This window comes from Giraffa tippelskirchi, chromosome 1 (genome assembly GCF_054371585.1).
Source record: "Giraffa tippelskirchi isolate mGirTip1 chromosome 1, T2T-mGirTip1v1.2.pri, whole genome shotgun sequence".
NCBI classification, from domain to species: domain Eukaryota; kingdom Metazoa; phylum Chordata; class Mammalia; order Artiodactyla; family Giraffidae; genus Giraffa; species Giraffa tippelskirchi.
In genome coordinates, this window is record NC_137275.1 from 100,472,489 (window position 1) to 100,497,622 (window position 25,134).

Sequence of the window (25,134 nt, forward strand, 5' to 3'; positions counted from 1 at the left end):
GCAGACCTTTATTGTCAAAGTAACGTCTCTTCTTTTTAATATGCTGTCTAGATTTGTCACAGCTTTTCTTCTTAGGAGCAAGCATCTTTTAATCTCATGGCTGCAGTCACCATCTGCAGTGATTTTGGAGCCCAAGAAAATAGTCTGTTACTAGTTTCCATTTTTTCCCCATTTATTTGCCATGAAGTGATGGGACTGGATGCCATAATCTTATTTTTTTAAATAATGAGTTTAAGCAATATTTTTCACTCTCCTCTTTAATCTTCATCAAGAGGCTCTTTTAGTTCCTCTAAGCTTTCTGCCATTAGAGTGTTGTCATCTGCATATCTAAGAAAATCTTGATTTCAAGAAGTCTTGATTCCAACCTGTGCTTCATCCAACCTGGCATTTTGAATGATGTATTCTGCATTTCAGTTAAATAAGAGGGTGACAGTATATAGCCTTGACGCACTCCTTTCCCAGTTTAGAACCGGTCTGTTGTTCTTTGTCTGGATCCATGTCTGTTGTTCCATGTTGCTTCTTGGCCTGCATACAGATTTCTCAGAAGGCAGGTAAGTTGTTCTGTTAGCCCCATCTCTTGAAGAATTTTCCACGGTTTGTTGTTATCCACACAGTCAAAGGCTTTAGAGTAGTTGATGATTCAGAAGTAGATGTTTCTCTGGAACTCTCTTGCTTTTTCTAGATCCAATGGATGTTGGCTATTTGATCTCTGGTTCTTCTGCCTTTTCTAAACATAGCTTGTACATCTGGAAGTTCTTGGTTCACATGCTGTTGAAGCCGAGATTGAAGGATTTTGAGCTAGCATGTGAAGTGAGCACAATTGTACATTAGTTTGAACATTCTTTGGCATTGCCCTTCTTTGGGATTGGAATGAAAACTGACCTTTTCCAGTCCTGTGGCCACTGCTGAGTTTTCCAAATTTGCTGGTATAGTGAGTGAAGCACTTTGACAGCATCATCCTTTAGGATATGAAATAGCTCAACTGGAATTCCATCACCTCCACTAACCTTGTTTATAATAATGCTTCATAAGGTCCTCTTGATTTCAAACTCCAGGATGTCTGGCTCTAGGTGTGTGATCACACCATCATGGTTATCAGGGTCATTAAGACCTTTTTTGTACAGCTTCCCTGTGTATTCTTGTCAGCTCTTCTTAATATCTTGTGTTTATATTAGGTTGATATTGTTTCTATCCTTTATTGTGCCCTTCTTTGCATAAAATTTTCCCTTGGTGTCTGTAATTTTCTTGGAGATCTCTAGTCTTTCTCATTCTATTGTTTTTCCCTATTTCTTTGCATTGTTCACCATGATATATGGGAATTAACAGTTGGTCAACTCTTCACAGAGTGGTTGGGAGAAAAGGTAAGTTTAGGTTTTGAGCTTCTAGGTGTAGAGGTGGTCAATTAGGATAAGGAACCAAAGTGAAAATAAGAGCCAAGCCTTTATTCATTTACTACAACCTTGTAGGCAGGAAGGCAAAACAGAAGGCAGGAATGTTGCATTTTCTCCTGGATTTGTATCAGGGAGTGTCAGTCTGATGATACAGCACAAGTGGCGTAATCGTCTCACTGCCAAGCAGCCTTGAATGAAAGTCTCCTGACATTTTAGGGACCCAGGGAGCTTGGTGGTTGGAGGGAGGGGAGGGCTAGGAGTAGAAAAGTACTGAGTGAATTACCTTAGTCAAGCTCTGTGCCCCCACAAGGAGTTGTCAGGAGGAGCTCCTGAAAAGTGCTTCAGCCTAAACTTGCATCCCCTCTACTGGGAGGCCTCTGACTGAAGGCACTTGGGCTGGGAATAGAGGCAGGACTGGAACATGGTGGTGGGGAGGGAGGAACTCGGAAGGGACCAGTGGGCCCGTGTTTACATCTCTCTCCAGAAAACTGTAATGCACTGGCTGGACATTCAGTGTGGTGCACGGAAGGCCACTGTCTTCTGTGAGACTTGACAGGTAAAGCCGTTTGCTCACCTATGGTCAGGATCAAAAGATCACACACAGGATTTGGTCCTGGAGCCAGACTTTGTAATAAGTTATGTAAACATGTTTCTAAAACTATAAAGTATTATTTATATTTAAGTCATACATATTATTAATGCAGTTAAAAGTATGAGTGTACAAGCAGTATTTCCTTATATTGAGAAAATAATTCTATAGAACGTCTAAATTTAAGACAAATGTCATGTTACTCTACCCTTACTCTAACCCCCTGTTGTAGGTGACTACTGGGAAGAAATTGTTAATATGATAATTTAAAATATTTTGAGAAAGAATAATTATACTGATTAAAATGCAAAGAAAACTTTTCTTTGTTGGGGACAATGTTCATTGGATTGTGAAAATATGATTTAAGATCCAAGTATCCTGGGAAATTTGAAGCGACTCCATGAGCAGGTTGTACATAATGATATTGTATGACTATATTAACATTTTAGATATTTCTGATAGAATTTGGTTTGGATTGATTTTTATCTTTACTGTATTATGAATGTCTGAGTTTAGTTGGAAATAGTGTTTGGCCTCCTTATACAGCAACAGATGCACCATTTGCATAAGTAAGATGTTATATGTGGGCTTGTATTTTTGGCTGCCTCTAGATTTGTGACACCAAACTATGTTTTATGCATGTGGAAGAAAATCTGATGAGGTAATAGATGTCAGTGGAAAGAAGAGTTAATTGAGTTCCTCTTACAAATAGTAAGGGCTTCCCTGGTGACTCATATGGTAAAGCGTCTGCCTGCAATGTGAGAGACCTGGGTTCCATCCCTGTGTCAGGAGGATCCCCTGGAGAAGGAAATGGCAACCCACTCCAGTACTCTTGCATGGAAAATCCCATGGATGGAGGAACTTGGTAGGCTACAGTCCATGGGATCGCAAACAGTCGGACACAACTGAGTAACTTCACTTCACAAATAGTAAATGTTTTTACAGTCACCCTGATATAATTTTGGGTATGTGAATTAATTGCTTCATTCATGGATGTAAATATCTTACATAGAAGGTTTTTAAAGGTAAGAAATGGCTATAATGTTTAGAAATCATCTGTATCTTTATTTCTAATTGTATTAAATTTGAATACTATGTTTGAACTCTTTAGTGACTATGTATTATTTTTCACTAAGATTTTGGATTTTATGTACCAAATCTATAATTATATATCAGTTTAAATAATTTAAGCATAATGACATTTAAATCTTTTTAGAATGTGTAATAATCATATATTTAGATATGAAAATGCTTACAGAGGAAAAAAAGTTAAACAACTTCTTGTTTAAAATATGATACTGATCCATTTTTCTTATGACTTCATCTCATTTAATTCTGATACATCAGTTAGAAACATGTAACATTGTGAAATAAGCATAAGCTTATTTAGCTCAAGTATTCTTAGGTTCAAGTCTGCTCCCTATTATATAGCTAAACAGAGACAAATTAATGAGCTCAGTTTCCTCAGTGGCATTGATATGGGTGGTAAAACTATCACACACTAATGTTGAAACATATTAAATTATATATTCATGTAGTTATACATAGGTATTTATGTGCAATTATATGTATACACATATGCAAAACATATTTTTAATATTGTATGTGAATATATACATATATTTGTGTATTGTTATTTGTATATTCAGTAGCTGAGATATATAAATTATCTATCCTTCAAATAGTTTATAATCTGATGATGGAGATAGAGAAAAATAAGTATATAGAAATGTAGGGTACCATGGAGCACAGAGTAGAGGCAGTCTGAGCTGAGTGAAGGATATATTTGGGGAAAAAAAAACTTGAGGATTGAATATGGTTAGGCTTTCTAGAAACAAGTGAGAAATTAAGAATAAAATGAAAAATAAAATTTAAGGAAAAAAGGAACATGGTCATTCATGTAGGAAGCATAAAGAGAGACACAGAAGAATAAAGTTGTTTAATGAGAAAGCACTTTTTTATTGTTGATGTTTAAGAAAGAAGGGAATAGATAAGCTGAGTGTGTAAATGAGTGGCAGATTTTGTGTGTTATGGAAGAAACTTTAGACTTTATTTGGTGATACAGTGTATTAATCTAATAATTAAGTTATTCCTTAAAAGATCCATCTGGCAGACTGGTGGATAATGGATGCCTTGGGTTAAGTTTGGAAATAGGAAGATGAGTTAGATGATTGTTGGCATTTTCTTTTTTACCACACACAAGGTGGATTTCTGAACAAAGTATAAAATATAGACAGAAAAAAATAGAAAGCACCAGTAAGTCAGTTCAGTCGGCTCAGTCATGTCTGACTCTTTGCGAACCCGTGGACTGCAGCACACCAGGCTTCCCTGTCCATCACCAACTCCCAGAGCTTGCTCAAACTCATGTCCATCAAGTTGGTGATACCATTCAACCATCTCATTCTCTGTCATTCCCTTCTCCTCCTGCCTTCAGTCTTTCCCAACATCAGGGTCTTTTCCAATGAGTCAGTCCTTCGCGTCAGGTGGCCAAAGTATTGGAGTTTCAGCTTTAGCATCACTCCTTCCAATGAATATTCAGGCCTGATTTCCTTTAGGATGGACTGGTTGGATCTCCTTGCAGTCCAGGGGACTCTCAGGAGTCTTCTCCAACACCACAGTTCAAAAGCATCAATTCTTTGGCGCTCAGCTTTCGTTATAGTCGAACTCTCACATCCACATGTGACTACTGAAAAAACCATAGCTTTGACTAGCTGGACCTTTGTTGGCAAAGTAACATCTCTGCTTTTTAATATACTGTCTATGTTTGTCATAGCTTTTCTTCCAAGGAGCAAGCATATTTTAATTTCATGGCTGCAGTCACCATCTGCAGTGATTTTGAAGCCCAAGAAAATAAAGTCAGCCACTGTTTCCTTTGTTTCCCCATCTCTTTGCCATGAAATGATAGGACAGATGCCATGATCTTAGTTTTCTGAATGTTGAGTTTTAAGCCGACTTTTTGACTCTCCTCTTTCAGTTTCTTCAAGAGGCTCTTTAGTTCACTTTCTGCCAATAAGGGTGGTGTCATCTACATATCTGAGGTTACTGATATTTCTCCTGGCAATCTTGATTCCGCTTGTGCTTCATCCAGCCTGGCATTTTATGTGATGTACTTTGCATATAAGTTAAATAAGCAGGGTGATAACATACAGCCTTCATGTACTCATTTTCCTTGTTCCATGTCCGGTTCTAACTATTGCTTCTTGACCTGCATACACATTTCTCAGAAGGCAGGTCAGGTGGTCTGGTATGCCCATCTCTTTTGGAATTTTCCACAGTTTGTTGTGATCTACACAGTCAAGAAATTATTAAGATGTTACAAAATGCATATTTTAATATATTTTAAAATCTCACATTCTTTTAATTTTGTTAGACATTTCAAAGTACATATGACCAAATATACTGAAGGAATGCTAACTGTAGAAGTATAGTGTGCAGATCGATAGCTAGACGGATCCGGATGCACATGCACACACGCAGTTTTCATTTGTGTATGTCTGTATCGGTTTCAATCTGGCATAGACTGAACGTGCATGCTGGAGCACAAGCTCACTTTCACAGTTGAGCCTGCAGTACAGAATAATAGTGGAAATAGGGGAATTTACATCAGAGTTATTCAGTCATTTCAGGTTAAAGAGACATTTTATTCCAAGTTATTGTTGGAGCATAAATATAGCTTCAAGTTTTATGTTTTGGAAAGTTCCGAGGCACTTTGAATTCCAAGTTGCATAAGCTACTTTCAGGAGAAAATAGAGCTTAGTTACATAAGATAGAAAGCACATTAAGGTTTTGATCTTGTTGTAGGGAGCAAAGGTTTAGCCCTAGGTAAAAAACACATCCAGTTAACTGTAATTTCAGAGATATTTAAAACATAAGTACAGTTTATGAGCCATCACTGTCCGCAGAGTAACCATGTTTCCCTGACTCCTGTGATCGTTTAAAAATATTTGTCATTCTGTGGTGTCTATATATATTTAAAGCTGTGTGATTCTAAGGGGTAAAAAGTTTCTGTATTAAAATATTTTAGTGGATAAAAAAGTCATTGTTGTTTGGTTAAATGGTAGAAAAATACAGCAGAGATGTTTGTGATTTATGGTGGAGTACTAAGCCAGATTTACATTTTTAGTCATCTAATAATTTATTAAAACATTTCAAAAACACACAAGAAAAATACTAAGAGAATACTGTGGAGGTCTAGTAGTTAGGACCCAGTGCTTCCACTGCAGGGGACACAGTGTGATCCCTGGTCGGGAAACTAAGATCCACGTGCCTTACCGTGGGGCCAGAAAGAAAAAAGGTATTAAAAAATTAAAAAAGAAGAGTAAATAAAGAACATTAAAAAAGAAAAAAATATTAAAAAGAGTATCCATAAATTCATTCCTTAGATATAGCCAGTTTCAAACTATGTCATATTTGTTTTACATGTTTTAATTATTTAAAGCAAAAATAGAGAAATAGATGGAGATTAAGAGGTACAAACTTCCAGTTACAAAATATATGTGTCCTGGATATTAAATGTACAATGTGTAATATAAATGTACAATATGGAATATAATCAGCAATACTGTAATATCTTTGTATAATGAAAGATGGTAGCTAGACTTACCTTGTTGATCATTTGGTAATATACAGAAATATGAAATCATTTTGTTGTATACCAGGAACTAACAGAATGTTGTAGGTCAATTATATATCAGAAACAAACAAACCATTCCTAGAGATCAGATTTGTGATTACCAGAGGAAGAGAGAGGGAAGAGAGGATAGAATGAAGGCAGTGAAAAGGTACAAACTTCCAGTTATAAGATAAATAAGTGCTAGGGGTGTAACAAACAACCTGATAAAGATAATTAACAATGCTCTACGTTATATATAGACATAGGTGGTGTCATATATATGTTATATATATTTCAGTTCAATTGCTCAGTTGTGTCCGACTCTTTGTGACCCCATGGACTGCAGCACGCCAGACCTCCCTGTCCATCACCAACTCACTGAGTTTACCCAAATTCGTCTCCATTGAGTTGGTGATGCCATCCAACCATCTTATTCTCTGTCGTCCCCTTCTCCTCCTGCCTTCAGTCTTTCCCAACATCAGAGTCTTTTCCGATGAGTCAGCTCTACGCATCAGGTGTCAAAAGGATTAGAGTTTCAGCTACAACATCAGTCCTTTCAATGAACACTCAGGACTAATCTTCTTTAGGATGGACTGGTTGGATCTCCTTGCAGTCCAAGGGGCTCTCAAGAATCTTCTCCAACACTACAGTTCAAAAGCATCAATTCTTCAGCACTCAGCTTTCTTTATACTCCATCTCTCACATCCATACATGACTACTGGAAAAACCATAGCCTTGACTAGATGGACATTTGTTGGCAAAGTAATGTCTCTGCTTTTTAATATGCTGTCTAGGTTGGTCATAGCTTTTTTCCAAGGAGCAAGTGCGTTTTAATTTCATGGCTGCAGTCACCATCTGCAGTGATTTTTGGAGCCCAAAAAAATAAAATCTGCTGCTGTTTCCATTGTTTCCCTGTCTATTTCCCATGAAGTGATGGACCGGATGCCGTGATCTTAGTTTTCTGAATGTTGACCTTTAAGCCAACTTTTTGACTTTCCTCTTTCACTTTCATCAAGAGGCTGTTTAGTTCTTCTTCACTTTCTGCAATAAGGGTGGTTTTATCTCCATATATATGTGTTTATATATATATGTGTGTGTGTGTGTGTGTGTGTGTGTGTGTGTGTGTGCACGTGTACAGATGGTGATTGCACCATCCTTATTGCCAGATTAAGACTTAAATTGAAGAAAGTAGGGAAAACCACTAGACCATTCAGGTATGACCTAAATCAAATCCCTTAAGATTATAGAGTGGAAATGACAAATAGATTCAAGGGATTAGATCTGATAGACAGAGTACCTGAAGAACTATGGATAGAGATTCGTGACATTGTACAGGAGGTAGGGATCAAGATCATCAACAAGAAAAAGAAATGCAAAAAGGCAAAATGGTTGTCTGAGGAGGCCTTACAAATAGCTGTGAAAAGAAGAGAAGCAAAAAGCAAAGGAGAAAAAGAAAGATATACCCATTTGAATGCAGAGTTCCAAAGAATAGCAAGGAGGGATAAGAAAGCCTTCATCAGTGATTAGTGCAAAGAAATAGAGGAAAACAATAGAATGGGAAAGACTAGAGATCTCTTCAAGAAAATTAGAGATACCAAGGGAACATCTCATGCAAAGATGGGCTCAATAAAGGACAGAAATGATATGGACCTAACAGAAGCAGAAAATATTAAGAAGATGTGGTAAGAATACACAGAAGAGCTGTACAGAAGAGATCTTCTTGATCCAAATAATCACAATGGTGTGATCACTCAGCTAGAGCCAGACATCCTGGAATGCAAAGTGAAGTGGGCCTTAGGAAGCATCACTTCGAACAAAGCTAGTGGAGGTGATGGAATTCCAGTTGAGCTATTTCAAATCCAAAAAGATGATGCTGTGAACGTGCTGCACTCAATATGTCAGCAAATTTGTAAAACTCAGCAGTGGCCACAGGACTGAAAAAGTTCAGTTTTCATTCCAGTCCCAAAGAAAGGCAATGCCAAAGAATGCTCAAACTACCGCACAATTGTACTCATCTCACACGCTAGTAAAGTAATGCTAAAAATTCTCCAAGCCAGGCTTCAACAGTACATTAACCATGAACTTCCAGATGTTCAACCTGGATTTTGACAAGGCAGAGGAACCAGAGATCAAATTGCCAACATCCCTTGGATCATAGAAAAAGAGAGTTCCAGAAGAGCATCTACTTCTGCTTTATTGACCATGCCAAAAATCCTTTGACTGTGAGTATCACAACAAACTGTGATAAATTCTTAAAGAGATGGAAATACCAGACCACCTGAACTGCCTTATGAGAAATCTGTATGCAGGTCAGGAAGAAACAGTTAGAACTGGACGTGGAAAAACGGATTGGTTCCAAATAGGGAAAAGAGTACTTCAAGACTGTATATTGTCTCTCTGTTTATTTAACCTATATGCAGAGTACATCATGAGGAATGCTGGGGTAGATGAAGCAGAAGCTGGAATCATGATTGCCAGGAGAAATACCAATAACCTCAGATATGCAGAAGACACCATCCTTATGGCAGAAAGGAAAGAAGAACTAAGCAGCCTCTTGATGAAAGTGAAAGAAGAAAGTGAAAAGTAGACTTAAAACTCAACATTCAGAAAACTAAGATCATGGCATCTGATCCCATCACTTCATGGCAAATAGATGGGGAAACAGTGGAAACAGTGCCTATATATTTTTGAGCTCCAAAATCACTGCAGATGGTGACTGCAGCCATGAAATTAAAAGATGCTTACTCCTGGGCAGGAAAGTTATGACCAACCTAGACAGCATATTAAAAAGCAGAGACATTACTTTGCCAACAAAGGTCCAACTAGTCAAAGCTATGCTTTTTCCAGTAGCCATGTATGGATGTGAGTGTTGGATTATAAAGAAAGCTGAGCACTGAAGAATTGATGCTTTTGAACTGTAGTGTTGGAGAAGACTCTTGAGAGTCCCTTGGACTGCAAGGAAATCCAACCAGTCCATCCTAAAGGAAGTCAGTTCCGAATACTCTTTGGAAGGACTGTGACGAAGCTGAAACTCTATACTTTGGCCACCTGATGTGAAGAGCTGACTCAGTTTAAAAGACCCTGATGCTGGAAAAGATTGAAGGCAGGAGGAGAAAGGGATGACAAAGGATGAAATGGTTGGATTGCTTCACTGACTCAATGGACATGAGTTTGAGTAAACTCTGGGAGTTCATTATGTACAGGGTGTCCTGGTGTCCTGCAGGTCCATGGGGTTGCCAAGAGTCAGACACAACTGAGCGGCTGAACTGAACAGAAGTAGCAATGGTAAAGAATAAATATTTCTTGCTAGAATATAAACAATCTGCCTGGGTTTGAATGAAATACAAATGTAGAAGCTGAATCTTAGTAGGGAAAAAAAAAATCACTCAAAAACTCTAACCCTAAATTATTAAACTATATGTTGACTATTCGAGTGTATCCAGGGAGAAGGCAATGGCAACCCACTCCAATACTCTTGCCTGGAAAATCCCATGGACAGAGGAGCCTGGTGGGCTGAAGTCCATGGGGTTGTAAGAGTCAGACATGACTAAGCGACTTCACTTTCACTTTACACTTTCATGCATTGGAGAAGGCAATGGCAACCCACTCCAATGTTCTTGCCTTTAGAATCCCAGGGACTGGGGAGCCTGGTGGGCTGCCGTGTATGAGGTCACACAGTCGGACACAACTGAAGTGACTTAGTAGCAGCAGCAGCAGCAGACTGTATCCAAACACAGTATGGCTGAAAGTTTGTAACAGTGACCCACAGTGGGCCTGTATGTTACCAGCATTTCCACAGCCACCATTAGCTTCGAGGGATAAGTCACAAAGCCTGTATTCGATAAACTTTTTCAGCAGCAACTTGATTTTTTGATGAAAAAAGTACATCTTCATACATACCATCTTACTCTCAGGAAGAAGATAAATGAATTGCTGTGGATATTGATGATTGAAGAGAAGAAGAAAGCAATGATGATCACTAAGGATTTTAATGTAGGTATCTATCACCTCAAAGTTTCAATTTTTTTTATTTCTCTGTCTATAAAACAAGCATGTCATATATTTTACTTCTGTATGAATTATGAAAAATGAAGGCAGTATCAAAGCATATAGTTGTTATCATTAACATTGTACTGTATGTGGATTCACAGTTACAAATAGACACCATTTAAAAAAAAATACCTTTGAAGTAACTATCTATTATTAAAGCATGTTACTTGTCTAATCATCTTAACTATGAAATCAATATGTCTTAAAATTACTTCAGTTCAGTCGCACAGTCATGTCCGACTCTGCGACCCCATGAATTGCAGCACTCCAGGCCTCTCTGTCCATCACCAACTCTCGGATCTACCCAAACCCGTGGCTATCGAGTTGGTGATGCCATCCAACCATCTCATCCTCTGTCGTCCCCTTCTCCTCCTGCCCCCAATCCTACCCAGCATTAAGGTCTTTTCCAGTGAGTCAACTCTTTGCATGAGGTGGCCAAAGTATTGGAGTTTCAGCTTCAACATCAGTCCTTCCAATGAACACCCAGGATTGATCTCTTTTAGGATGGATTGATTGGATCTCCTTGCAGTCCAAGGGACTCTCAAGAATCTTCTCCAACACCACAGTTCAAAAGCATCAATTCTGTGGCGCTCAGCTTTCTTCACTGTCCAACTCTCACATCCATACATGACCACTGGAAAAACCATAGCCTTGACTAGACAGACTTTTGTTGGCAAAGTAATGTCTCTGCTTTTAAATATGCTGTCTAGGTTGACCATAACCTTCCTTCCAAGGAGTAAGCGTCTTTTAATTTCATAGCTGCAATCACCATCAGCAGTGATTTTGGAGCCCCCAAAAATAAAGTCTGACACTGTTTGCACTGTTTCCCCATCTATTTCCCATGAAGTGACGGGACCAGATGCCATGATCTTAGTTTTCTGAACGTTGAGCTTTAAGCCATCTTTTTCACTATCCTCTTTCACTTTCATCAAGAGGCTCCTTAGTTCTTCTTCACTTTCTGCCATAAGGGTGGTGTCATCTGCATATCTGAGGTTATTGATATTTCTCCCAGCAATCTTGATTCCAGCTTGTGTTTCTTCCAGCCCAGCATTTCTCATGATGTACTCTGCATATAAGTTAAATAAGCAGGGTGACAATATACAGCCTTGACGTACTCCTTTTCCTATTCGGGACCAGTCTGTTGTTCCATGTCCAGTTCTAACTGTTGCTTCCTGACCTGCATACAGGTTTCTCAAGAGACAAGTCAGATGGTCTGGTATTCCCATCTCTTTCAGAATTTTCCACAGTTTATTGTGATCCACACAGTCAAAGGCTTTGGCATAGTCAATAAAGCAGAAATAGATGTTTTTCTGGAACTCTCTTGCTTTTTCGATTATCCAGCGGATGTTGGCAATTTGATCTCTGGTTCCTCTGCCTTTTATAAAATTACTTAGTTTTTTAGAAATTAAAATTCTTTTATGTGGCAATCAGATTTTTTTGGATAGCCAATTATGCTATTTATTTTTGTCACATTAGTTTAGAACTCTGAAAATTAGCTTAAGCAGGGAGAGAGAGGCCACACAAAAACACTTTTGTAGAGCTATCAACTTGATTTAATTTGACTTTCCAAATTTATGGAACACTCTATGGGTACACATATGGAGAGCATTGTGATGTATTTAAATTACATTATGTTTCTCATCGTGTAAAATTGCTCCATGCAAATACAGAAAGACAATTATTTGGAGATGTTTAATAGTTTTACTTGTTTGTGTTGCATAATGTATCATAGTTTATTATTAAAATATAAATAAAAGTGACCTACAGTTTTTACTTCTAAATCAAATCCCTGGATGGTCTTATCTCTTTTACATTATATGCTGGTTACTTCCAAATGAAAACAGATATTCAGTTCCTAATCTGTATCGTGTACAGCTTTGTCAGTTTTAGAGAATATCTAGGATCAAACTGAAGAGCAAAATGATATTTTGCTAAAGATGTATTTTTTACTCTCAAGTATTGAATATCTCCCAAATACTAGTGATATGAATTCCTTTGGTAAATAAGTTAAGAATACACTAAATTCTACCAATTGAGTGTACAGAATGAAAAAAATTTCATATACCATGCAGTATTTTAGTTTCTCCCTTTCAACATTAATTATTAATTATTATTATTTCAATTAATAATAGTTATCTTCAAGTTTCTATTTAGTTATTTTTGAAATCCATTATTGTATATACAGCCAAATTAAAGGTTCAGATTTATTATGTGTATGGACAAAACCAGGTGTACATAATTATTCTGTCCAATATTTCCATTTCATAATGATATGTTGAAAACTTTAAAAATTTTTATTCACATGCTTTGATTTGCCAAAATGTTAGAATATGGTATTTTGGTCATTAATGAGTTTTATGCACATGCAGTTGTATTCAAAGTAAACGGTGCTTTTGTGATCTTGATGGAAGCCCTTTCCTAAAAGTGTACAGTGGGAAAAGCCATTAAGCACACTCAGGAGGATATGAACTAGGGTAACTTACTTTATCACCTGCTCATCATTAGCTGGAAATATACTTTTTAAATTACATAAAGACTGAAACAATGTTTTAAATTATTTGAGCTTTGATCTCATTCTTAATTGAAATAATTCTAATGATTTGACCTAACTCTAAATCTCAGATTGTACTGAGAGAGTTAATTCTTAGGTAGGTTGATTAGAAGTCCAGGGAGTCCGAGGAGGAGCATAAAGGTGTCTGGGGCTCTTGCAGAGAAGAAAAGGACAAACTTTTTTTTTTTCCCCACATTCCTTCATCTTAGTCACATAAGAGGGTGGTATATTGATGGATGTTAGATAATGGATGCATGGATAGATGGCTAGCAGAAAAGTAAATACATTGATCAGATTGCATGTGCAGCAGTGAAGATAGCCTTTAGTTTTATTTAAGGACAGGGTTTTGGAGGAGGTAATGCTTTGGGGAAAAAAGTACAATTCTTGCTGTGTTCTAGAAACCCTGTGTGAAGGACAGAATTTGAATACAAAACTACGGTAATCTGATGCATCAGAAATCCATCGCATATATCAGACAAAAAGGATAAGGTAAAACTAAAATACAGTAAGAAGAGAGGAAAGAACAACTTGAAGAAGGATTTGTGTAGTATACTGGAAGAACATGCTGGTGATTGTGTGGAAGAGGTTTGTAATGAAGAGTGAAACTCTGTTATGGTATTTGGTTGCAAATAGCTTTTAAGCCTCACATCTACCGCTTCCTGTGCTTCTCACCTGGGCACAATGATAAGGAAGCCCAGGTGTGGCCCCTTTAGCACGTGTTAGGAGAGTCAAACCACCCAACCGCCTGGCTTCCTATGGGAATCCTCTCCCAGGCCCACCCCTAACCACAATAAAAGCCTCAACCCAGATTGCTTTCTTTGTTCTCTCACACCACTTTGGACCTGCTTGGGACAGCAATGGTCATCCTGGAGATCTCAATTATGTAAGGCATAGATCTTTTCGTACCTTCTTGGTTTATGTGTGTCATCATCTGTCACCACACTCAAACCAAGTTTTGGGTGGAGGTTCTTTCTGTTTTGATAAAATGGCCTGGGTACAACAATGTTGAAAGGAATTTAATGGAGTAGAACTTGCAGATTTTTACTGTGGGTTACTAGGCATTGATTCTTTTTTTCATTCTCAAAAAAAAAAAAATCAGAAGGGGATGGGTCATAATGAACTTCATTAGGGGTCATGATTTTTCACTTTTGTGTTTATTGAATTAAAGGTTGCTGTTGTATAGTCCATTTTGGCTTGGGAAATTAAAAGAGACTATAGAAATCTGTCATTCTAATATAAGGGACAGTTGAAAGCATGTGAAATGAATAGTTGAAAATGATGTTCAGCATTAGCTTAAAAGAAATTGCTGCTGCTGCTGCTGCTGCTAAGTCGCTTCAGTCGTGTCCGACTCTGTGCGACCCCATAGACGGCAGTCCACCAGGCTCCGCCGTCCCTGGGATTCTCCAGGCAAGAATACTGGAGTGGGTTGCCATTTCCTTCTCCAGTGCATGAAAGGGAAAAGTGAAAGTGAAGTCGCTCAGTCGTGTCCGACTCTCAGCGACCCCATGGACTGTAGCCTACCAGGCTCCTCCGTCCATGGGATTTTCCAGGCAAGAGTACTGGAGTGGGGTGCCATTGCCTTCTCCAAAAAGAAATTGCAGCAACAGATAAATTTTCATATATATATATATATAATATAGCACTTTTAATGTTTTAAAAAGACTTCAGAACTAAACCAGCAACTTTGAGTAGTTTCAGAAGCAGACTTCTACCACATGTGTGTTTGTTTGGGGAGTTTGTAATTTCCTCGGTTCTGTCTCGTTGCAACAAAAATGTTAAGTGACAAACCAGTGTTACAGCCCTCAGATCGACCAGTGTTACAGCTCCGTGTTATGGCTCAGTTTTATTTAGAAAGTAAAGGAAAATACATCCTCGAGGCTTGAGGGCATGCCAACCCAAAAAACAAGAAGAGAAGAGAGGCCCCCAGCCCAATGTTGGCTCCTCTTCTTACATGTTTTTTCCTCCCCCTGGGCCTGCCCTGTGTAAATTGGGCTAGACAGCAGTGCTGTTTGTTTTACCCGAGGTCCTCACTCTGGTCCTCGGACCTTCCTTTGTTCTATTTTCACGGGCTTTTCCCTTCTTTGTCTTTTAGCCACAGCCATTCTGGACTCTTTTTTCCTATTCTAACTACCTAACATTCCCCCCTCAAGAGATGGGAGGCCCAATTCTTTGGGAATAGGGGCGTTGAGGTCTCTCTGGCTCCCAGTTCTTGCTGAACTGGGATGGCAAGGAGCATTGGGCCTCCCCCTCTTGCTAGTCTCAAGCCTCAGAGTCTTTATAGCAGTGTCCATCTAAGGGTGAGTGATATTTTCCGTGGTCGGCTGTAGTTTTATATCTTTGTTGAACTGGCATTGCATGTTGTAGCCTGTTGACCTGGGCAGAGACAAAATGGGTTAAACAATTGATAATACATGGATCAATCATAGGCAGCATCAATATGGTATAACAAGGACTAGTAGGGGCATTAGCCAACTCCAAATTCCCCCTCACCAGAAGAATCCCCTAAAGAGAGATTCTAGCCATCCTGACAACTCTCCAGTTTGTTCTTTGCGATCCTGTAGGGTCTGAATGTTTTTCTTGAGGACTGTGACACTTTCTTTAACTTAGCTGGAGATATTTACCCAGAAGCAACATGTCTCATTCAAGATGGCTCAAGTCCCTCCTTGTTCAGGGAGCAAGAGACCTATCTCCTGTGTCTGTTTTGGAGTAGAACCCCTACCAAGCTGTGTTGACATTTTAGAGCTGTCCTGAGAAATCTTTTTCTCAGAAACTTAATTTTGGCAGTGTTCGTTAGAATGACACTCATTTTTAGTTCTGAATAGGTATCTGAGATCTCCCAGGGGTTCACGGGTGTAATGGGTGTCCTCTTCTGTTTTCTTCCATGACTTGACTCCTGAGTAGTGAATCCAGGATTCATTTCCTGGTGCCTTATTACAGGGTAGGGGCCCTTCCATGTGGGCTGGAGTTTAGCCTTTGGGGACCCATCTTTCCAGACTTTAATTAGGACTTGAGTCCCTGGAGCACACAGTGGTGTCTGTTTAGAATCTTTTGGGTCCTGGTTGACACCCCACAAGTGTATATCCTGTTGGAATTTCCCAGTGGCTGTGGTATAAGACTGGAGGGTCTGAGCCTCTCGAGTTAGGAAGAGGTCATTGACATAAACAAAAGGTCTCCCATATAGCATCTCATAAGGACTAAGACCAACCTGTTCCTTAGGGGCAATACAGGTGTGGAGGAGAGCTATTGGTAAAGCTTTGGTAAAGAATTGGTTGGCTCTTTCTACTTTTCCTAAAGATTGAGGCCTCCAGGCACAATGGAGATAATAAGTAATGCTTGATGCTCTAGAGACCCCTTGGGTGACCTTAGAAGTAAATGATGTTCCATTGTCACTTTGTAATTACCTGGGCAGACCAAATCTCAGAATGATTTCATGGAGCAGTTGGTTTTTTTTGTTTGTTTGTTTTTTACCACCTCCTCAGCCTTCTCAGTCCGGATGGGAAAGCCTTCAATCCATCCTGTGAATGTATCTATCATGACTAATAGGTATTTATACCCTTGAGAAACTGGCATCTAGGTGAAGTTCATCTGCCAGTCCTCTCCTGGGTAGGTCCCATGTTGTTGGACGGGCTGGGCCAGCTGGGGTCTTCGAGGTCCTTGGGGGTTGTTTGATTGGCAAGTGGGACAAGAGGAGACCACTTGCCTTTCAGTCGTTTGGAGGCCTGTTCCTCTGAAGGACCTTTCTAGTCATCTTTGGAGGGCCTTTACCCCTAAATGAGTGGTGGCATGTAAGGAATTAACCCACTTCCATTGGCGCTTTCCAGGCAGAAAAGGGAGTCCCTCCTTTGGGAACCACCCCATATGATCTTCTTGAAAGCCCTCGCACTTAGCTTTAAGAGTCTCACCTTCAGTATATGAAGGAGTTAATGCTGCTCTCTTAGCTGCCTGATCAGCTGCTTGGTTCCCTCATGCCACTTCCGTGCTCCCTTTTTGGTGTCCTTTACAATGGGAGACTGAAACCTCAGGGGGCAGGTGGACTGTCTCCAAGAGTCTAAGAATTTGATCACCATATTTGATTGGGCATCCTAGGGTGGTCAAATGGCCTCTTTCTTTCCAAATAGCTGCATGTGCATGTAGCGCCAGAAAGGCATACTCAGAGTCAGGGTAAATGGCTACTCTTTTTCCTTTTCCCAACTCTAAAGCTCAAGTCAGGGCTGAGCTCAGCTAATTGGGCTGAAGTACCTGGTGGCAAAGATTTAGCCACTATGGTCTAAAAATTGAAGACTACTACATATCTGGCTCTTCTTTTTCCATCCAAGACAAAGCTGCTTCCATCAGTGTACCAGATTTCCACAGGATTGTCAGAGGATCTTCTGACAATCCCTCTCAGGGTTTTGTCCAGTGGTCCAAGGTTCCTAGGCAAAAGTGAAAGGGGAGAGAGCACCCTCAGGGGTAGGCAGGAGAGTGGCTGGGTTAAGAACCTCACAAGGGGATGTAGTGAGGCCTGGATTTTCCATCAGCACTACTTGATATCTGAGGATTCTTTGATCTGAAATCCATAAATGGCCTCTCCCATTTAGGAGTTATTTCACTTGGTTGTTGGTAAAAATAGTTATTTTGCCCCCAAAAGAGAGTTTTAAAGCATCTTTTATCAGGACGGCAATAGCTGAAAGATTTTGAAGGCAGGGTGTCCAGCCTCATGTGGTTGGTCTAGCCTTTTCGATAAGTAAGCTGCAGGCTGGGGCTCAGGTCCCAACCTTTGTGTTAACACTCCCAAGGCTATTACCTCTTTTTCATGGACATAAAGTTGGAATTCTTTTTCTGGGTGCTTTGGGCACTCTTTGACCCAATCCCCCACCTGTCTATAGATTAGGCATTTGCTTCGTGCTTAATCCTTCGAGGACTTGGGGTTTTCCATAGGGCTTCCCTGGAGGGCAGCCAGCATCTGGGTATGCCTTATCTCTTTCCTTTACTCCCTTTCCTGGGCCTTGGCCTCCCTCTCCTGTTCTCTGTTATAAAGGGTATTGGTGGCTATCTGGACCATCTCATCTAAAGAGGCAGCAGGGTCCTGTTGTAACTTTAACCTGATTTCTGATGCACATTGGGACAGGAATTTGTCCTTTAAAATCACCTGTCCCTCGTAAGAGTCTAAGTCCAGATTGGTAAACTTTTGGAGGGCCTCTTTTAGCCTTTCCAGAAAGACAATGGGGTTCTCGTTGGGCTTCTGAGATAGTGCTGAGACCTGGGCATAGCTGATTACTTTTTACTGGGTTGTTTTCAGTCCTGCCTTCACACAGATCAGAAAATGATCCCTTTCCCAGATGTGCTCAGGGTCATTATAATTCCAATTAGGATCTGAGGAGGGGAGTGCAGTTTCCCCTACTGGGTATTTATCACTTGACATGTGAAGCCCTGTAGCATACCTTCAGGCTTCCTTAAAGACCCTAGCATGCTCAGGGTCAGGTAAAGTTTGACTAAATATGACCATGATGTCCTTCCACATCAAGTCAAAGGTCAAGGTAATGTTTTGGAATGTATCTATATATTTGCCTGGGTCATCTGTATAGCTTCCCAGGTCTTGTTTGATCTGTCTTAGTTCTAAGAGGGAGGAGGGCTTATGGACCCAGGTTGGTCAGAATTTTTCTCCAGTTTCTACTAAGGGACTTTTGTGGAGGAGGTGCTCCCAGATACGCGGGCATGTTTGGGTACAAGGAAGGAGCACCAGGCGACTCAGGAGCCGTGGGAGGTGAGCCTTCACTGGGGGTTCCTTCTCTTGGTTGCCTGTGCCTAACACCATTTGCCTAGTAGGCTCACTTTTTAGGGCATACAACAATCCCATCCTTAAGACAGAGTTCCTTCATATTTCTTAGTTGGAAGAAAATTTGGACCTATGGGATCTCTGTCCATTTCCCTTGTCTTTTGCAGAATAATTCTAGCTGCAGAATTATTGGTATTGTAATTAATTGTAATTAATGGTATTGTAATTTTAACTCCTATCCTCAGGCAAATGTTCCTTGCCCCAAGAGGATACCATGGCCAGGCAGTGGCACAAAATAGTTTTAAGCAACGTTTCCTTAGGGTTAGAGGATCAAAGAGCTTCCAGTTATCAAGGATGCATGTCAAGGGTTTCTGTAGGGAAGTGGATTGGTTATTTCGCATCTGAAAGACAGTGATGACAGGGAGGAAAAGAAAAAAGAAAAAACTAATAGGACTCCTTCAATTTCCATGCATGGACTTCCTTAGGGATGAGTCTTTTTGAAGCTTATCTTACCCAGTACTGTTGCAGCCTGAAAGCCAGGCATCCCCAGGTCAGGGTGCAGATCCCCAGGCAAGCTGAGGTGTGACAGCCTCCTGGAAATCGAATCCCCAGGCAGGTTGAGGCATGTTGACTTTCTGGGACCCCTGGACTCGAGGATCCCTAAGCAGGCTGAGGCATGACAACCTTTCAAGGACCAGATCCCTAGGCCAGTCAAGGCAGGTCAACTTCCTGGGACCCCTGGACTGGATTTGGGTGTCCCCATTATCTCCAGTGTGACCAGTGCTGGGTAGGATTAAGGGGTTGTAATTTTAACTCATTGCTAGTTTGTCCACCATGGATGGGAATAGATACCATGATGTAAAGCAGTCCAAGCCTGTGCCCTGAGACTGGGAACATGGTAAAGCAGCCATATGCCTTATCCTCTTACTGCTCTAAGGGAATGTAGGTCACTGATTTCCTCTCCTAGTCCTCCATAAGAGCAGGTTAGGGTGTTTCCAATGGTAAACATCTCATTGTTATAGACCCACTTTAGGTAGTAGCAGAAGTAATGACAAAGGAGTGGGTTATCTGGTCCTGTTAGGGGCATTAAGAGTGTTTTAATAATAAGAAGGTGGAGCAGTGTTCCCTGTAAGGGGGCAGGGTCCTGGTTGTAGGAGTTAGTAAATGGCTTAAGAACAAATTGATGAGAGGCAACAGACCAGATGTTCCATAAAAATGGAGTGGAGATTTGATCCTTGGGTATGTTTGTAACTTTAGGAGAAGGGTGGTAAGAGTTTGGGCACAAATGGTCTGCAGGGCTAACTCCCCAAGTGGCAAACATTATCTCTGGAATACCAACTGCCTTTGAAGGGATGCCAATAGATGGACTTCTTGCAGGCATTGTGTGCCTGACTCCCGCCCTAGTGGGTTCACTGAGAGATGCTGCTGTTGCACATGTTGTGGGAAACATGGAAGATGAAGGCCTGAATATCTAGAGGGATTGGATATTATACAGTATTTCCCTCCCAAGAGCCAGTTATTTCCTGGTTGTCCCTCCAGAAGATTGTAGAGGCAACATTTTGGGTCTAGATGGGGCTCAGGAAAAGAGCATGAAACAGGAGCTAAGTGAGCAGTGCATAACTTCTGAAAGAATGACATAGCCCAAGGTCGTAACATAAACTGATTAAAATCAAATGGGTCCAAGATGAAATGTCAAATTCAACTAAACCTTAATCCCCAATCTGCACGCTAAATGACACACCCAGAGGTGGCAGGACAGTTCCAAGTCTCTGTCAAAAGAAGGAGGAGCATGTGGTTCCCCAATGGTTGGGATGGTTCTCCCACTCATTAGCATATGAATTCACCTAGCTGGAAAAAACTAGCTACACCACATTGCATGGCCAAAGCACTTGCCCCCTGTGATGGCCCACACCCTGTGGAGTGTGCTTCTCTCTGAATCCTAACAAATCCACCTCTTACCTGTCGCTGTGTCTCTCACTGAATTTCTGCAAGGAGACATCAGAGCCTGAGCTTCATTAGGTCCTGACAACAGGCACCATGGGCTTTGGCTGGGCTGAAGTCCCAGGAGAGAGGAGCTGAAGGACAGGGCGAAAAAGCAGTGGGGAAAACGTGCCAAGGAATCCCCTTCATAACCTGCCGGAAAATCTGCTAAATACCTGACCTGTGCTCACAGTTTCCATTGGCCTGCTCCTTGCACAAAAAAGATTAAGGACAGAAGAACCCCACTGGCTTTGATAACAACTACTAGAGTGCAGAGGATAGTGGAGCCTTCAGGACACACTGGGGAGTAGCTTCTCCAGAGACCCTCAGTTTCACCCACTGCCACCCGCCTGTTCATGGGGGGTTTGAGGAAACAAGAAACAAGAGATTGTAAAGGAATGAAGGTTTTGTTAGGCATGTGTCGTTCCAGCCATAGGGGCAAGGACTTCCTACCTTAACTGGAGATCTTCTGGAATCTGAGACTGAGCCACATGAGCTTTCTGCTGAGTTGTTTTTCACTGTTCTGGTTTCCAGCTCACTAGGCTTCTTGTCACTTCCCCTGTGCTGGATTTTCTTCTTCTTCTGCTTCCACAGTGGGAGCTTTCACTGAGATGGGCTCCTGCTGTGCTTGGCCTCCTCCTTGCAGGGGCCGAGCCGAGGTTGTTTCAGCCAGGTTAAATCCAAGTCACGGCACCATAGATGTTGGGGGAGTGTGTAATTTCCTCGGTTCTGTCTCGTCGCAACAAAAATTTGAAGTGATGGACCAACATTGCAGCCCTCATATGGACCAGTGTCGCAGCCCTTGGATGAATCAGTGTTATAGCTCTCAGATCAACCAGTGTTACAGTCCTTGAATGGAGCAATGTTACAGCTCAATTTTGAAAGTCAAGGAAAATACATCCTTGAGGCATGAGAGCATGCTGACCCCAAAGACGTGAAGAGAAGAGAGGCCCCCAGCCCAATTTTGGCTCCTCTTTTTACGTGTTTTTTCTCCTCCCCTTGGGCCTGCCCTATATAAACTGGGCTAGCCAGGAGTGCTGTGTGTTTTACCTGAGGTCCTCACTCTGGTCCTCGGACCTTCCTTTGTTCTATTTTCACAGGCTTTTCCCTTGCTTTTCTTTTAGCCACTGACATTCTGGATTCCTTTTTCCTATTCTAACTACCTAATGTGCTAATTATAAGTACTTTTTCACTTAAAATGTCTGAATAGATGAACTTACACTCAGCTAGTGTTCTCACAAATTCATGTAAAGACACATCCATTGTTGACATACAATAAGAAAAAAGTCACTGGAGACTGTTTCATGATTCATGCCTACTGGACTCCTTATTTCATCAAACCATATTAAAAGGTAGAAAGAATACAGACTTTTAAAACTTTCAGGTAAAGCTTTCTTTCCAGACATTGCTTTGCTGTATAAGACTAATACATTTAGAACAGAGAGCCTTCCTCCTTGTATGAACCTCTGTTCAGCTGATTTTATTCTTCTGCAATTATTTTGGTCACTGATTTGTTATCATTATTTCAGCTACTTGATATCAGAGCACACCATCTTCTAGACATTATTATACTCCATTTGAGTAACCCAGAATTCTATGCTCTAATTAAGTTATTCAGATGGCTAGATAATTACATTTCTTTGGGCAATGAGGTCCTTTCAGTCAACCAAGGAAGCACAAATAGCAGTTTAAGTTAACTTTTAATTTTGGTACTTGTTAATGAACATTTATAAAGATCATGAAAATGTAAAATTAATTTACTCTGAGGGAAAAAATGTGAAACTTTAAACCTAATTCCTGTCTATTATCATTAAACATTTAGATTTATTCAAATTCTTTTATAATTAAATGACTCACTTCTCCTGTACTTATACTATTAACATTCATATTTCTCTACGTCTTACTTGTATGAAATTGTCTTGAAGTTCAGAAGTTAGCTTCCCTATTCTTTCTTCCTCCTTAAACTCACTTTCTGAATTTTTTTATAAACTCACTGTACATTCATGCTCAGTCATATCCAACTCTTTTCAACCCCATGGACTCTAGTCTGCCAGGCTCCTCCATCCAAGGATGCCGGAGTCCTGCTCCAGCTGGTCCAGGGGTCCCCAAGGGATGAACGGCATCAGCGAAAGGAAAAGAAAGGAGACAGAGAGTTTTTGATGGCCCAAAGACCATTGGTCCAAGGACCATAATCTTTATTGCTTTAGTCTCTATTTATATAGCACATGTTCTTCTATGTAATGATTCTTACAATATTTTTCCATTCAGATCAACATCCCCTTATTCTAAGATTGTTAAAAGTTTTTTCCTAATCCTTTGTCACATTTTGGTTACATGTTTACCCTGAAACCTATTTTTATTCTACTAAACATAGTCTATGAGTCATATTATTTCATCTACTTATTCTGTACAGCCTGCTACTACAGCGAGTACAGCATCTTGCTTCAGTGAATAAGTACTATAGCGGTGTCTAAGGGCAAAAGTTTCTCATAGTACAGCCATTGTCAGTGGTGGTTTGTTTACTATCTACCCACATAACACAAGGCTGTTTCTGGCAGGGACAAGCCTTTTGCAGTTTACCTAGAAACTATTTACAATACAATTCATGTATTTCTTTTCCATTTATGCTTAGATTCTGAGGGGAAAAGGCAATTGGCTTAGTTTCTGTAATTTTCCCTGATACATCTCCTCATGAAGCCAGGTCACAATAGGCTTAGGGCTTGTTTTCCAAATGATCATGGCCTTATTCCCTGGCTGAATATTAGGGACCCACCAGTCAGGGGCCTCAGTAGGTTTAATCATTTTTGAAGTGTTTCTCTGGAGCAAGGGATCATTTTTCTTTTTCCTGGACTCTCATGACCTCATCATGGAAGCCCCTACAACTCCAGCCATCAAAGAATGAAACAGAGTTAGCCACAACAAAAGCATAGAAACGGGAAGGAGGGATCCTGGAGAGAAACCGCTTTGCAGTTTCTTCTTGATTGGTGCCGTGACTTTGTCATCCGGCAGTAGTTCCAGAACGGCTTCCAACCCATGGAATTTCCCAGACAAGAATACTGGAGCAGGTTGCCATTTCCTTCCACAGGGGATCTTCCCAACTCAGGGAATGAACCTGTGTCTCCTACATTGCAGGCAATACTTTACTGCTGAGTCATCAGGGAAGCCCATTATTAACCTACCACCTTTATTTAATCTGAAATATTTAGGATCAAATTTTTACAAATTTTGTATATAAATTTAGCCAATTGTTGAGAACATTGAAGTTTGACCTAATCAAACACAGTCCTTCACTGTTTTCACCTGGAATTGTGTAATCTCTGTGACACTAAAAAGCTCTATACCTAAGCCATTACTCACTTTGGTATATGAGATTAAAGGTACTTGTTCAATTTTTAAGACCATGTGCCTGTTAACTCAGAATAAATGAACAGAGTTAGTATATCAGTTGCTGTCCCAGGGACATTGGCACATGTATCCTATCTGATTTGGATTTTAAAAAGCAACAGCTTCAGAAACCATTGTATAACATTTTAACTAAAATTTTCTGGCAATATATTTAGGAAAAAATATCACAATACAAACATAGCTTAAATACATTGGCTTTCTTCTAGATATTTTGATTCTCCTGAATGTAGACTTGTTGAAGAGAACAGAGTGTTGTTCTCTTGTGTTTCAAAAGGGTTCCTTTCCCCCTCTCCCTGCTGGAAGTGTGAGGTGATTTTAATCTAACATTTACTGTGAGAACATGGTGGCACTCTTGGAGATGAACCTCAAAAACTTGTTTAGGCCCCCTGTGACTGGGTGCCCTTGGAATTTTAAACTGGTTTGCCTACACTGAGCCACCAGCAGTGTGTCGGTTATAGTTCAGGAGTTCCTAGCCTGGCACTGATTACCTCTGTGAGCTCTACCATGCTCTCAGGAAAATAACAGAATATGTCCAGCTCATGCTTCCACCAGGGGTGAGAAAGGGCAACCTTTTTGAAGTACATCAGGACACACCATTCTCCTTAACGAGGCCTGACCTCAGGAGAAACTAACCAGAGCCTAACCTTTTGGGTTTTATCAGAGTCTAATTGAATTGAGGGAAGGGATATCTCTAACTCCAGCCTTCCCTACCCAGTATGTCCCACCAGAGGAGGAGGGAAAAATTAACATTTGTGGAGCTTTTGGACCACAGACATAGGCTCACCAACAGTCTGAGACCTA

General features: G+C 40.4%; 1 protein-coding gene across 1 annotated transcript in view; it reads left to right on the top strand.

The window, feature by feature from the left end:
• LOC145515715 (uncharacterized) overlaps positions 1 to 25,134 on the top strand; it is a 150,698-nt gene that overhangs the window by 62,261 nt on the left and 63,303 nt on the right. The window contains exon 10 of the mRNA XM_081516981.1: positions 10,507 to 10,585. The gene's annotated coding sequence lies outside the window, so the exon portion shown is untranslated. The remainder of the gene's footprint in view (positions 1 to 10,506; positions 10,586 to 25,134) is intronic.